The sequence below is a fragment of the Tasmannia lanceolata genome, unplaced genomic scaffold, assembly GCF_043159265.1.
Source record: "Tasmannia lanceolata isolate RefF3 unplaced genomic scaffold, GAP_Taslan_0.1 ptg000006l, whole genome shotgun sequence".
In the NCBI taxonomy this organism is placed as follows: domain Eukaryota; kingdom Viridiplantae; phylum Streptophyta; class Magnoliopsida; order Canellales; family Winteraceae; genus Tasmannia; species Tasmannia lanceolata.
The window spans coordinates 21,459,999-21,468,668 of record NW_027518683.1 but is presented as its reverse complement, the minus strand read 5'-3'; the positions used below and the strand labels follow the sequence as shown (position 1 = coordinate 21,468,668).

General features: G+C 39.0%; 1 long non-coding RNA gene and 1 pseudogene across 1 annotated transcript; one reads left to right on the top strand and one right to left on the bottom strand.

Moving 5' to 3' along the window:
- Positions 1-2,495: 2,495 nt before the first annotated feature.
- Positions 2,496-4,397, bottom strand: LOC143878489 (uncharacterized). The gene is made up of 2 exons (XR_013250986.1): positions 3,767-4,397; positions 2,496-2,636 (listed from the first exon to the last, which is right to left on the bottom strand). It is a non-coding gene; the product is annotated as an uncharacterized LOC143878489 (long non-coding RNA).
- A 1,205-nt stretch (positions 4,398-5,602) lies between these two features.
- Positions 5,603-7,757, top strand: LOC143880081 (L-type lectin-domain containing receptor kinase SIT2 pseudogene; annotated as a pseudogene).
- Positions 7,758-8,670: the final 913 nt, after the last annotated feature.

Below are 8,670 nucleotides of genomic sequence, written 5' to 3'. Positions count from 1 at the left end.
GGCTAGGTCTTGAATTTGCTCTCTTGGTTTGTATCCCTATTCTTGTGATAGGGTTAATGTTGTTCTCATTGATTGTAATACTTTACACATTTTGATAAACCGATAGGAGTCTCCGCCAAAACCTAGCTTACCTATCAAAAAACATTTCAACCAAAAAAAAAAAAAAACTCGACTAGGAATTTAGTGTCACTAAAGAAGGGGTGATGCGACATATTCTTGGGAAGAATTAGACGCTATCTTGCTTGAATAGGTCGTCGGCAATAGGTGACATTGTGGACTCCCATTCTTGTGCATGGACTGTCTGCCCATTCGCTTTCACGAAGCTTGTCCCTTTTTTGCCCAGCCTAGCCTAGAGTAACAATAGTTTGTTGTAACCACTTCGATGAAAAGCAACTCTTGAATGCGTAGACTGAAGGCCTTTGTAGACTCCGAACGCAAGGAATTTAGGTGAAACCTCGCAATCTATAGTTTACCCAAACAAAACCCACATTTAAATACCTCAAAAACCCAAAAATATCAAATTTAAAACAAATTCCAGTCAAAGAGCCAATTGGCACTGCAAACCTGAAAACTAGGGTTAGTTCGTGATTGTAGACTCACTTTGCGGTCACAAACTACCCGATAAGTGATAAACCACAGACCCACTATTCTCTCTATTCTGTGCATTCCCACATTGCCTAGATGTTAGAGTGTATGCCCTAAAATCTAGTGAGTGGTGTATTAAACCTTCTTTTATTTTTTTATTTATAATTATTTGCCTATAACTTTCTCAACTCAAGTCCAGATCGCGTATCTTTGGCTCATTAGATAGGTCATCAAAAATCTTTTCTAATGATACTAAAATCAAGACAAATGAATAAGATTTGATACATAAAAAGTAAGTCGGAGGAATGATGACGAAAATAAGACATGAAGAGCACGGGACTTGTTCCGTGCTTTATAGTTAATAACAAACTGCACAATCTTAGTGGTTTTTGCCTACAGCAATATGAGCTAGCGATGATTTTGTATTAGCACAAGAATGCAAAACTAGTAATGGGACCAGAGATAGGATACACAAATTGTTTGCATCTGCCTTGGCTATTATGAAGAAAATTCCGTCATACAACCCAGTCCTAAGAGCCCTCTTGTTGACACCTAATTTTTCCCAACCCGCAACCAAACACAGTCAAGCACTCCAATGATGAATCCAACCCTGCTCCTCGAGTAAACTGGTAAAAAGAGCGACACAAAATAACATTTTTTAGGAAAAGGGCAAAGCTTGACCTGAAGAAAAGAATATATTATCCACGAATAACCAAATTTTTGGCGTGGATCCATCCCAGGAGAGAAAGTTGAGTAACTTTTGGGCTATGAACAAAGATGATCTCCAACGATGGTGACTACAACGACAATGTTAAATCGAGGCAAAATCACGAATGAGAAACTGTTGAAATTAGGCGCTGATATAGTTCTGTAGGGAAAAGACCACCTTTATGTACGGATTAACGGCACAACTAGACTTTTCCTATGGAAGTTAATAAATACCATAGGGAAAAGATCACATTCCCTACTGATTTTTTCTTAAGGACATGGATAAATACGTACGAAAAAAGGGTCTTCCCCTACAAAATTTTAAATGGCCGATAGGGGAAAGTTACTTTTTTCTATGGAATTTCAAAATAATCCACGGAATTTTAAAAAAAGCCATAGGTAAAGGGAGCCTTTGTCGTCTACTTTAAAATCTTTCCCTACGGAATGCAAGCCATGTCTATGGGTAGTTCTGTAGGGATAGCCTTTTCTATATTTATTTAAATCCACTAAAAAATAATTCCCTGTGACTTATTGTACTTGTACATTCTACACACAGTATCTATAATTTCAATTTTTTCACAATTATAGAATCCATTTCTCCACAACATTGTATACAAATATATAAAAAACTCGGAAGTTGCAAAGGAAGCCGACATGGCCAACATATATTTACAAGAGGGAATAATAAACCCATTCTATGATAAACGGAGGGTCAAACGCACTACCAACATATTTACAACAGGGATTACCAACCTATTCTGTCGTAGACTGACGGTGAAGATCTTGATCAAGGATTACTACGATAACTACAAATTGTAGCAGTCACTGGGTCACATGATCAAGCATCTCCTAGCTCGTAGTTGTCCTGTTTGTACTCCAAAAGAAGCTCTTGATCAAGGGTTACTACGTTGCCCGTATGTAATAACTACATCCCTACGGATAAAATAACACTCGTACATATATGGTGTATTTCCCTACGGATTTTAAACTACTCCGTACGGACATAACTAAAGTCAGTAGGGAAAGCTGAGTTTTATTGTAGTGATTTACATATATGCAACCAAATGCAATATTTTCTACTTTTCAAGAACTCTTGTCACGCCCCAAAACCCACCCTGGGCGTACGACATGACAGCGCCGTATACCTGCAAAGCAAGCTCTACAAGTATACAAGGATAGCAAAATAATATCAGATCCAAGCATAAAATAAGCTAAACTTAAAGAAATTTAACAACGTCTTTTACAAGGTTCACATAATACTCACTGTCTGACTGACCAAATCAAACTAAAAGATCTCCAAGGTTAAGCCTCAACTTCCTCATTCGCCTCACGAGGATCTAAATCTGAAAATGTTATAAACCACAGTCAGCTGAAAAGCTCAGTACATAATAAAGCACTACTTTAAGTGTAGGTCTAAGCATGCCAAGGCTCAATAACGGGCAAACTGTCAGAACTGAATACTGAAGCCACAAACAGAAAGAGTGGGTATAATGATAATCAAAAGAGTATGTCAAAACACAATACTGAATCGAGGTGCAATTGAAACTAAACAGTAATCAAAGCTAGTACCAAAACAGAAGTAAAAGCCAGAATCAGAACAGAAACCAAAGCCAAAAATGGTGTCCAAAATATTAGAACAATAGTCATTGCCAAAGGGTGTTTGAAATTCAAAGTTCAGAATGCAAACTCCACTTCGAGATCATCGGCTTAGTCCAAAAAGCAAGTTATTTTCACCCCGACTGCCGACGGGTCCAAAAAGCGTGTTATTGCTGACACCGACCGCCCACGGTGTCGGAACTAGTTCCTCAAAGTTCATATACAAGTCGACAGGGGCAACGATTGATCCCACTGACGGGCCAGAAGTTCCAGTGTACTACCCCCACGGTGGCTCCAGAGTTGCCAATTGTCTTACCCCGATATGGCAGGGTCCAGAAATAACCCAAGCCTCCACCAAAGTGTCCAGAAACATAAGGTAAATCCAAAGTCCATAACAAATAGTTCCAAAGGTCCAGATAACGGATCCAAAGTCCAGAGTCTAAAACAGATATTTTTCCAAAGGTTCAGGTGTCATATCGAAGGTTCGTAACAAACTACAATAACCAAAGCAATGGCAGTAACAAAAGCCATATGAGTCCAAACTGATGGTATCGAAAGTTGATAAGGATGAGCATCAAAGCTCAGCAAAAGGGTTCCATAAAGGTTTCAAAAGTTCACTTTATAGGTAAACTCAATAATATCATGGCAAAAGCAAAAATCAAAGTAATCAATATCGGTACAAAGCCAAAGAGTTCATATCAAAACAATATCATAACGGAACTGAAATCAAATGGTATATTGGATAATAAGAATAGCATGCTAGACCCAAGCAATAACTGAAACTGTATAGGTACAAATCGAAGGTACACAAACAATAACATATGTAATCAAAGAGAATGGGTTAACGGTTCACCCAAAGTAGTACGTTATTACGTACCTCTATGTCGAATGTTTTCCCGCGAACTTGTCCTGAAGATCGATTACCTTGAATCGCGATCTACGCTCTCCAAGTCCACACAAATTTGAGTGTCTAGGGCTGTCTTGAAGCAAACACTGTGATGACTTTCCCTGAATCAATCTCATGGCATCAGCTCCTACGATAGTGAAAGATGAGAGCAAGTTCACAAGGATAGTTGCTGCCCTCAGATCTTAAATCTTGCTTTCGGCAATATGGAAAGCAAGGGGATGTTCTCACCAAAACTCTATCTCACTACCTCCATCTCCCTTTCCAATAAAGCTTTATTTACAAAAAAAAACATGACTCCAATGGAAGATGAAGCCAAGGGATCGATCATCCCTTCCAAAGGCTTTCTACACTATCCCTAATATGCCATCCCAACAGCAAAATACAAGGACTGGTTTCTTATACAAGTTGAAGTTACCTTAGGAACAAATCTCTCTTCTCAATTAATGTGCAGACATCCACCGACCATAAGTGCTTCTCCCTTTTTGTTTCCTAACCAAAACGAGACCCTGATGCCAAAAAAGGAATTTCCAGATCCTCCCTTACTTTTCTATTGTATAGCATGTTATTTGGAGATATGCTAATTCCAAATAAAGAATTCCTTTATATATATATGATAGCTCAAATAAAGAAGGCTTTAACCAAAACCTCAAAATTGTCTTGCAACGAGGCACATTTCACACTTTCATTCCTACCAAATAGCTTCTAGCTAAACTTGATACTTGTGATAAAACAAATTAAAAGAAGATAAGAATGAACTGACGTTTTCTACTAGCTAGTCCCACGCTTCACGCAATCTTGTTGAAATGGCAGTTCTAATTGAGTTGGACTCATAGCTTTGAATTAGGTTTCTAATTAAACCACCCATTTGTTTATGCTAAAAATCCTAAAGAATGGCTTGTTAATGACCTTTCACATCCATCTGATTTTAATCTCAGCCGTTAGTACTACTTTCCAAACAAAGCTCTCTATTTATTTGGCTCTAATTGTGAAACCGACTAAGGAATTTTCTAAAATCCTCCTCCATCTCACACGCACACTTGTCCCATATTTATAGGAAGAATGAAAATTCAGTTCTCTATTCCTAATTAATTGACCTCCTAATTCTCCTCCTTCCCTTCTATCAAAATTACTTCTCACTAAAAGAAATTGTGACTCGCAATTTTACCGTTCAAGTGTCCTCACCCTAATGAAATACCCCAAAAGATTTGCCTTAAAGCTTTTCAATCTGTTTTTTCCAAAATTTATCCATCTAGATAACGAACCCACACAAACCAAGAGAACACGATTTTGAGTTTCTAAAAGTTCGCCCCCCCAAAACCAACTTCACTCTCAAATTTCTCAATTTCCAAAATAAGAAAACTAATCTTAGAAATTGTACTAAGAAAATATCAGTAAACTGTAAATAACAACACCCCACAAGGCTACATCTAAATTTTGATAATGGCACTCCATTCAAGCTTTTAAAAAATTGACGCCCAATTTTTTATAAAGACACCCATTTAGGAAATGGGGTTTTTCTGGAGGAGCTGAGCCCACTCCTTGCTTCTAGATAAACGAAATTTCTGTCCCAAGTCTTAATCATGAGGGAGTGTTCAAGGTTCAGTTTCACAGTCCCAGTGTCGAAGCCGTCATTGAGGACTTGATCGTAATGCTATCTTTGAATTAATTTGTCGGAATATAGAAATTTGATCAAAACTAGTTCAATGAATTAAATTTCAGAAATTAAGTCAACATCAACCAGAGATTAAGTTTCTTTCCAAGGTGTAGAAAAGTCTGCTCTTGGTAGGTTGTCTCCACATGATTTCCGTTCTGTTGTGCCTAAGAAGATACTTTGATTCTATTAAAAAAGAATACAGTATAAACTTTTCGTAGGTCATTCCCCTATATTATGATCAAAGGCCTTTTAATTCTCTACCTCGATCTGAGCCATGTTTACCAAGATTTTACTTCTGCTTCTAATCAAACTTGCAGCTTCCAAAGATGATGGTTTCACCTACAATGGATTCCACAATGCCAACCTGAGCTTAGACGGCATGGCCAGAATCACACCCAACGGCTTCTTGCAGCTAACCCACAGTACACAGCAACACAAGGGTGATGCCTTCCACTCCATTCCCCTTCAATTCAGGAATTCTACCAACGGTATTGTTTACTCCTTTTCTACTACTTTTGTCTTTGCAATTTTCTCCCCGTATCCTTATTCAAGGGGCCAGGGAATGTCCTTTGTCATTGCCCCCTCAAGAGAGCTCTCCACAGCTCTACCTAGCCAATTTCTAGGCCTCTTCAATGATACAAACAAGGGTCTAATCATGTTCTTGCTGTTGAGCTTGATACTACCCAGAACATCGAATTTAGGGATATTGACGAGAACCATGTGGGAATTGATATCAACAGCTTAAATTCGAATAACTCCACTCATGCAGCTTATTATGCAAATGAAAATGGTGGGATAAAAAATTTGAGCCTTATAAGCGGAGAACCCATGCATGTTTGGGTAGAGTACAGTGGTATTGATATGAAACTTGATGTAACAATATATCCTGTCGGGACACCTAAACCCAATCGCCCTCTCTTGTCTTCTATGGTTAATCTTTCATCGGTTGTGTTAGAAGATATGTATGTGGGTTTTTCTTCAGCGACTGGAACAGTTCTATCTCAACATTATGTTCTGGGATGGAGCTTTCGGATGAAGGGGAAAGCTAAAGACCTTGATCTTTCACGCCTTCCTAAACTTCCTCGGAGAGGTCCCAAAAAGAAATCAGAAGTATTGACAGTTGGGTTGCCCACAATTACTACAGTTTCCATGTTAGTGATCGTCACCAGTGTTCTACTTGTTGTCAGAAGGAAGATCAAGTTCGCAGAGATACTCGAGGATTGGGAGCGGGAATATGGGCCACAAAGGTTCTCATACAAGGATCTATTCATAGCCACCAAGGGCTTCAGAGACACAGAGCTTCTGGGGATTGGAGGTTTCGGTAGGGTTTACAGAGGTGTGTTACTTTCCTCTAAAGTTGAAGTTGCTGTGAAGAGAGTTTCTCATGAATCAAGGCAAGGGATGAGGGAGTTTGTTGCAGAGATCATCAGCAATGGAAGGCTCCGGCACCGGAACTTAGTACAGCTACTCGGCTATTGCCGGCGTAAAGGAGAGCTCCTGTTGGTATATGATTGCATGCCTAATGGAAGTCTTGACAACTTACTCTTTGATCAACCCATGTCAGTTCTAACATGGGATCAAAGATTTCGAATTATCAAAGGAGTAGCTTCCAGGCTCTATTACTTGCATGAAGAATGGGAGCAGGTTGTCATCCATAGAGACATCAAAGCGAGCAATGTTTTACTAGATCATGAGTTCAACGGAAGGTTGGGCGATTTTGGTCTGTCGAGATTGTATGACCATGGAACTGATTCTCATACTACTCATGTTGTCGGAACTCTGGGTTATATGGCACCAGAGTTGAGCAGAACTGGCAAGGCAAAGACAAGCACCGACGTGTATTCCTTCGGGGCCTTTATGCTCGAGGTTGCTTGTGGAAGGAGACCCATAGATCCACGGGCTTCTGCCGAAGAACTGGTTCTTGTTGATTGGGTGTCAGAATGTTGGAGACGAGGGATAATTTTAGAGGCATGTGATCCGACTTTGGGAAATGGTTACGTAGTGGAGGAACTTGAGTTGGTGCTGAAGCTTGGATTGCTCTGTTCGCATCCGGTATCTGGCACTAGGCCAAGCATGAGGCAAGTCATGCAGTTTCTAGATGGCGATATTCCTCTACCCGATCTTTCATCAAATAGTTTCACAGTTAATTTTCTAGAAATGGGGCACAATGAAGGTTTTGATGCTTTTGCCATGTCATATCCTTCTTCGATGCGCAAGTCGTATGGATACTCGTCATCAATTGGAGATTCAATCCTCTCTGGGAGCCGTTGATTCCCTCTTAGTGCATTTGTTTCTGTCTAATAAAGGAACGTTTGCTTCTCTCTAGTAAAGGAAACAACGTAGTTACGTCCTTAGTGCACAACGTAGTTACTGTCTGATAAGCTTATTGTCCTTAGTGCTTGTTGCAATGAGAAGCGAAATTCAAATGGATATCACAATATATCTTTTAGTAATACAAGCCAGTTTAGGGTTGAAGATATTAATTTATAACTGATATAGCTATTTGATTCATACTCCAATGATCTATATGGGCTTTGTGTGTATCTGTGCATTTGTGTTTCTCTCCATTGTTTGTGTGAGTGTGCATGCTTGTGTGTATGGAGGGATACTTATTAGACCTTCTCTATTCTTCTTACTTTTTCATGTGAGACTAAACTTCTACTCTTCCCAAAAGCCATTCTACACTACTTTGAAAAACACCCATTTTAAAATGACTTTTCAGTTTAATTTTTTTTTCAAAAATACTCTATTTTAAAAAATTCCAACAGTCTACTATAACTCTTCTGTTCTTAACACAATTAGCAATCTACACTATAAGAAATATAGGCTTTGTCGATGGACTAAATGTATCAGCGTAAATAATCCAATGGTGCCACCCTTGTAGCCCTTTTCTACAAGGGTTCCTATTACTTTAGAATCCCTCCTAAAGCGTTTAGCTGTTGGGAGTTGTGTCCAGAGAGAGAGAGAGAGAGAGAGAGAGTTATCTAGCGTACTTTAATTACTAACCAGTTAAAGGTGTTAATTTTTAAAGTGTATTTTTTGGGTAGTTTTATTTTATTTTTATTTTGAGTGTTGTAGTGATGGCAAATATGTACTTTTGTGTCCATGGGCATGTTGGTCGTTTTGCCTAGCTTGCATATGTGTGAGCCACACATGTTTGCTCCATCGTTTCCCACTACCTACTTATTTCAAATTCAAACCCTTACTTGGAACTCCAAAC